Source organism: Macrobrachium rosenbergii, chromosome 8 (genome assembly GCF_040412425.1).
Source record: "Macrobrachium rosenbergii isolate ZJJX-2024 chromosome 8, ASM4041242v1, whole genome shotgun sequence".
Lineage (NCBI taxonomy): Eukaryota > Metazoa > Arthropoda > Malacostraca > Decapoda > Palaemonidae > Macrobrachium > Macrobrachium rosenbergii.
In genome coordinates, this window is record NC_089748.1 from 57,252,094 (window position 1) to 57,259,593 (window position 7,500).

Below are 7,500 nucleotides of genomic sequence, written 5' to 3' on the forward strand. Positions count from 1 at the left end.
AAAAAAATATACGTAAAGGACCATATTGACGGGTTAATAGCTTAAAATTGTTTGTAATTGACCGAATATTTGATGTGATTTATAAATTAATAATAAATATTCCGTAAACTAGATTAAATATTTAGAGGAAATAATCAAAAAGGATTTTATATAATTAACTGAATTAAAATATCGCTCAATCAAAATGTTGAAATAAATGACTAAATAGATGTTGCTAACGACAAACTTTTAATGTAATTGACTGAAGAGATAGACAACTCAAAATATTTGATGTAATTGACTGAGCTAATATATTAATCTGTTACGTTTGACGCCATAATTACGGTACATCAGCATACTGGTATATATGGTATATATATATATATATATATATATATATATATATATATATATATATATATATATATATATATATATATATATATATATATATATATATATATATATATATATATATTTAAAATATTTCACGGCAAATGATAAAATGAAATAAGTTCGAGTATGGTGATAACATCAGCAATATATAATATTAACGTAGTTAGTTACTGATTTTTATCATTTACTCGTGTAAGATTACAAAGCCAGACGTGTAGTTCCTTCCCTCTGTTTCCGAGCTGTGGACTTCTCTCAAGTTCTCTGTGTTCGCTTGAAGATTTGGCTGGATGTGGATTCTAGGTTCTCCGTCTTGTTGGATTTTATTCAAAAATGATATACTGTCACTGTGATAAAATTAGCCTAATAAATGTTTTTGGGATAGAAATACTTGACAGTTTTTATATATATACCTGAAGATATTCAGTAAAGTCTTTGGCTTAAAGCATTTTTATATCTTTTTATCGTTATGATTAGCACGGTAATATTTTGCCATATTGAAGTGCTAGTAAAATACTTTAAATTCGTGAATTGCAAAGAATATTTTTTTTATATAATTTTATCGTTATCATTAACATGGTAATAGTTTGGCCCTATATTTTATTTTACGATGTACGTTAGGCCGTTCCCTTTCCTACTAAGTTATCGGTAAGGAGCCCTTTCGAGGTTACACTGTTTACCCGATAAGGCTCAAGAGCCGAAGGTCGCTCTTGTTATGTCTGCGAGTCGACTAAGGGTTCGGGGTGTACGTTGCTTTGTTTTTTCTATGTGAATGCTGTTAGTTTGTTTATTACTCCTTTATTGATTTTCATATTTAACTTTCTAGTTAATTTGTTGTTTTATCCGCTAACAATAGCGGAATACAATACAGAAGCGGGAAAAGTCGTGTGGGCGATGCTATTCTCTGACATTAGTCCGACTGGAGCAAAGCAGAGTGACAGAAACTGGCCAGCCCCAGTTGTCATATTTGTGACTGTCCAATCGTGTGTGTGTGTGTGTATATATGTATATATATATATATATATATATATATATATATATATATATATATATATATATATATATTGTATATATATATGTGTGTGTGTGTGTTATATATTTTAGCGTGAAGGCGTAATTAGGAATTGTGAAAGATATGACACCGGTCTACCTCAGTAGGTGCATTATCAGTCTTTGGACTGTTTATTTCAGTGATGGCGTTCCCTTTAGTTATTTGTTTGAAAGGGCCTGATGAATCACCGCAGGCATTTTATTTCCATTCAGTTCTCAAAATATATATATATATTCTTAATAATCGTCTATTTCAGTTACACACATGCTGCATATATATATATATATATATATATATATATATATATATATATATATATATATATATATATATATATATATATATATATATGTATACACATACATACATACATACATGCATACATACATACATATATATATATATATATATATATATATATATATATATATATATATACATACATACATATATATAACCGGTATATATATATTTGCCATGTTCATGCTCTGAATGTTGAGTTGTTGATGATAGCCTGTGCGGAAAATTTCTGCAAGAATCTGCCATTTCTTACGTCTCCACATTAATCATCTCCATATTAATTTTCATTTCACCAGTTTCCTGGTTTCCACTAACACTGAGAACCGTACTCTTGCTCACATAAACTCTCCGCGTTCTCCACTAGAACTTTCAAACTTACTCCACGTTCTGTACTTGAACTTTCAAACTTTCTCCGCGTTCTGTGCTTGAACTTTCCAACTTTCTCCACGTTCTCTACTTGAACTTTCCAACTTTCTCCACGTTCTCTACTTGAACTTTCAGACTTTCTCCACGTTCTGTACTTGAACTTTCCAACTTTCTCCACGTTCTCTACTTGAACTTTCAGACTTTCTCCACGTTCTCTACTTGAACTTTCCAACTTTCTCCACGTTCTGTACTTGAACTTTCAGACTTTCTCCACGTTCTCTACTGAACTTTCCAACTTTCTCCACGTTCTCTACTTGAACTTTCAGACTTTCTCCACGTTCTTTACTTGAACTTTCAGACTTTCTCCATGTTCTGTACTTGAACTTTCAGCCTTTCTCCACGTTCTCTACGTGAACTTTCAGACTTTCTCCACGTTCTCTACTTGAACTTTCAGACTTTCTCCACGTTCTGTACTTGAACTTTCCAACTTTCTCCACGTTCTCTACTTGAACTTTCAGACTTTCTCCACGTTCTCTACTTGAACTTTCCAACTTTCTCCACGTTCTGTACTTGAACTTTCAGACTTTCTCCACGTTCTCTACTGAACTTTCCAACTTTTCTCCACGTTCTCTACTTGAACTTTCAGACTTTCTCCACGTTCTTTACTTGAACTTTCAGACTTTCTCCATGTTCTGTACTTGAACTTTCAGCCTTTCTCCACGTTCTCTACGTGAACTTTCAGACTTTCTCCACGTTCTCTACTTGAACTTTCAGACTTTCTCCACGTTCTCTACTTGAACTTTCAGACTTTCTCCACGTTCTCTACTTGAACTCTCCAACTTTCTCCAACGTTCTGTACTTAAACTTTCAGACTTGCTCCACGTTCTGTACTTGAACTTTCAGACTTTCTCCACGTTCTGTTCTTGAACTTTCAAGCTTTCTCCACGTTCTGTACTTGAACTTTCAGATTTTCTCCACGCTCTGTACTTGAGCTTTCCAACTTTCTCCACGTTCTTTACTTGAACTTTCAGACTTTCTCCACGTTCTGTAATTGAACTTTCAAACTTTCTCCACGTTCTTGACTTGAACTTTCAAACTTTCTCCAACGTTCTGTACTTGAACTTTCAGACTTTCTCCACGTTCTTTACTTGAACTTTCAAACTTTCTCCAACGTTCTGTACTTGAACTTTCAGACTTTCTCCGCGTTCTCTACTTGAACTTTCAAATTTTCTCCACGTTCTGTACTTGAACTTTCAAACTTTCTCCACGTTCTGTACTTGGACTTTCAAACTCCCACTAGTTTCTGCAGTTTCTCTTCATTATCGATTTATTCTCCTATCTCACTTTCCCCCTTTTTAGTTTTCTGAAAAGAAAACTCTTGTGCCGGCTTTGTCTGTCCGTCCGCGCCCTCAGATCTTAAAAACTACTGAGGCTAGAGGGCTGCAAACTGGTATGTTGATCATCCACCCTCTAGTCATCGAACATACCATATTGCAGCCTTGTAGCCTCAGTAGTTTTTATTTTATTTAAGGTTAAAATTAGCCATGATCGTGCTTCTGGCAACGCAACAACACAGGCCACCACGGCCGGCTGCTATGAGTTTCATGGGCCGCGGCTCATACAACCTTATACCGAGACCACCGAAAGGTAGATATGTTTTCGGTGGCCTTGATTATAACAAGTACAGAAAACTCGATTGGGCAGAGGAAACTTCGGCGCATTTTTTGTTTACACCTACTTTTACGCCAAATCAGTCACTATCCGGTCTACACAGAACACAAGTTCCTTCCATAATAAAAGTTTCTTAACAAATGGCATCACCTCATCATCTATATATACCACTCATCCTCATAACCCTCCACATTGCCTCTATCGATTTTAACGTATGCTTTTTCTAGGGTCATGTATGCCACGTACAGCTAATTCCCTTGATTTTCAAACCTGCCACATTATAATAAATACTTACTTCACATACCCTCTTCCGTTAAGAACTGCTGTGTTCTTTTATTAAACAAATTATGATTAATAATGAAACCGTTTCCTCTAAGAAGATGGCACGATTCAAAGAAATCACTATTAATTTCCTTCTAACTGCGGATCCGAGGCCGAAACCTGTGCTTGAAAGCTCCCAACCGTGCACATCTTGCACCGTTCAACTTATGTATTGTGCACATTTTCGCATCATAAGCTCCCGTTCTTTCGGCTATTCCCATTGCCCCGTCTAGACCGAGCCAGACCCCGGGGAAAAGAGTAAAAGCGAGGGGGGTGGAAGGAGACCAAGTTGGGTCTACACCCCAAGGAATCAATAGACTTCGGTGCTAGAGAGGTGGGGGAAGGGTGTCACAGCATCCACAGGAAATAGAATCAAGGACAGGATTCCAAGGCTTGGCGGTAGATGGAAAGAAAGTCATCAAAGTTAAGCAGTCCGAGATTTGTCAAGCTCCAGTGCAAATGTGGGACACACGTCATGGGTGTTACGCAATGTTGCGGCAGGAACTTGAATATTGTCCACTCTGTTAAAGATCAAATTTAGGTAACGACTAAGTCCGCGGACACACTGAGTGGAAGGCAGTGATGTCAAAAAACTTTTTTTTCGTAAGTAAATTCCCCTGCATCGGTTTTAGGGTTTTGGTCCACGGGTGATTGCTAGGCGGTGTTGCCTGCTTTTCTTTATAGGATGTGAGAGAGAGAGAGAGAGAGAGAGAGAGAGAGAGAGAGAGAGAGAGTGAGTTTAAGCTCTATTATTCTCTTTCTCATTTCTCCATAAACCAAAGGGGAAAATTGTGTAATTAGCATAGTGCTCGCGTGTGATTAGCGTTGTTTCAAAAATATTTTTCCATTAAAATCCAACACACGTTAAGTATAAAACTCTTGAAGATAACTCATAAAGCAATCATGGCCGAATTAGTTGCATTTCTATCGGTGAATTGTCCCACTCGCTGATGCAACTGTCTGGATCGTTCAGGGAACTGAAGTGGGTCACCTCCTTCACTTCATTCGGGATCTGTGTTTATATATCTTCAAGAGCTTTCTTTTGCCGAAAAACAGTCCATTTATGCGTGTATGTTTCAGATTTATGACAGTAAGTTTTTAATTTTTTTTACGTTCAACGTTTTTCTATAAACTTAGAGATAACTTGGTTAGTTAAAATAGGTGTGAGGCCACCGTAGAGTTTTGAAGTTTATTCCCAAAAAGGCTGAAAACATGAGCTTTGGAAATATGGGTATGCTGCATTTTGATGAAAACTTTTTCTATTTAATGAATATTAATGCGCTGCCAGATCTGTTATTATTAATCCTGATTGAAATGTTCAGTGTTATGAGAGTCAATACAACGTTGCTGACCACACCGAATACAATTACCCATTGTTACATAATTATAATTAAATTTATTCTAAATCGTTTACATAAACAATAGAGTCGATGTAAATGGAATTATCGTAGGAAGGTTATTTCAGGCAATGTCCAAGTAATTAACCCGTTAATGCCACCGTTGATGGCTAGACGCAAATACCGAATGGCGCGATACGTTAGACCACTTTGTTAGTCAAGACGAGGAAAACTTACACAGTTGTCAGAGGATTTAGTCATGAATTGCTATATCGGGTTTGAATCGTGTTTACTGAGATGAAGATGAATGGCTGAGTCAGGTTGAGCGGACGGATATAGACCGAGGACAGAGTTCAGTGCTCCTTCCACGCTCCTTGGCTGCGCCCTGCCTACAGTCACCTCCTTCTCCTCCACATGTGGAGGAGACCATCAGAAACAAATGCGGGCGGATCGCGTCGCAAATACAAAGCAATCCACCTGCCGCCCAGAATCACCTCTGGCCTGGAGATAAATGCTTCTAGTATTCCAATGGGGTATTTCAAGAGGCCTGGCTTCAGGTGGCTACAACCTCGGTTACAGTTAGGCCCGATTTCGTAGTATTTGCTTAGAGGATTTCGACTCACTCGCCGACTGGCGGATCGACCTTTTGCCGCCCTCGGCTGTAAATAGTAATTCGGGGAGACACGTATGGTACGCGATCTATTTGTCGCTTCACACCTCTTTCCCAATTGGAACGCGAATGAATTTTAAGCGCAAAAAACATTTGAACTGGTCACCCTACGCGCACAGCTCATGCTGTTTTATCTATTTCTTTATGAAATATCTTAGATTGAGCTAATTTCTGGGTCACAGTGAATTCATGGTACCTTTGAAGAATGTAAAGCTTTTATATGATGGAGTGGATTTTTTTAACTGATATATATATATATATATATATATATATATATATATATATATATATATATATATATATATATATATATATATGTATGTATATGTGTGTGTGTATGATGCATACTATTATGCAAGATTTGTAATTATCTCGGTATTTCACTGATTAAAACAGCGTTATTTGTATATTCTAAATCAGTCAAGTTGCCAACGTTATTCCACTCCAAACCTCTTCTTCCAACTCAGAAAACCTTTTCCTCTGTAAAATCTATGAAAAGGGCAAACAGCAAAGGTGAAATAACATTCCCTTTGACCACCCTTCTGTTTACTGCAAATTGTCCTCTTCATTCTTGGATAATTTCATTTATCTTTACAGATTTAACGGTAATGACGTAGTGACGTCTGTGGAGGGTATGAAAATTACACCTCGAAATCAACGAAATCCATCGAAAGGGGATTTTAAAGTGCACATATTGCTGCATTACTGTATGTTGTAACACAAATTTTGATCTGTACAACCCCTGTATTTCCTAAATCCAGCTTGCTCATCTCTTAAACAGTTTATTAGTTTCTTTCTCTAACCTACTGAGAATGGGCATACAGAATATTTTCATTGCAACCGACTCAAGTGCAACGTTTTCATAATTAATACATTCAGTCAAGCCACCTTCCATTGGTGCCTTTGGTATAGATTCCAGAACCCAGTCGTTAGGTTCTCATTTCGTATTCTTCAACAGTCTAAGTTAAGTATACCTTAGTTTTACCAGACAAATGAACTGATTAACAGCTCTCCTAGGGCTGGCCCGAAGGATTAGACTTATTTAACGTGGCTAAGAACCAATTGGTTACTTAACAGGCTAGTTATATAGGAGGTGTCACTTCAGTTTCAGCTAAAATCATCTCTGCAGTGATTCCGGCATAACCTGGTGTTTTCCATCCCTTAAGTTTTTGTTTTATTATTGATTTCATTTCAAAAACTGTGAATTCATTCTGATGAATTCGCTGATGGATCAGTCAAATTACCCTTTTCATTTCTCTTACTTATGACCTCACTAAAATGCCTCCCTTCTTCCAGTATTATTGACTTATCCCTCCTTTTGACAGGTATTTTCACCAAATATTTCACCAGAATTTCTTTGGATTACCCTAACACCAGTGCCGCTCTCTGAATACAAGGTTTTGTAAACACCA

The 7,500-nt window shown here is 36.9% G+C and overlaps 2 protein-coding genes across 2 annotated transcripts in view; one reads left to right on the forward strand and one right to left on the reverse strand.

Annotated features, from left to right (window-relative positions):
* The window catches only part of LOC136840903 (uncharacterized), a 53,159-nt gene that overhangs the window by 22,844 nt on the left and 22,815 nt on the right, over positions 1-7,500 (reverse strand). The gene's annotated exons all lie outside the window — the stretch shown is intronic.
* ERp44 (Endoplasmic reticulum protein 44) overlaps positions 1-7,500 on the forward strand; it is a 157,127-nt gene that overhangs the window by 16,466 nt on the left and 133,161 nt on the right. The window lies entirely within an intron of this gene.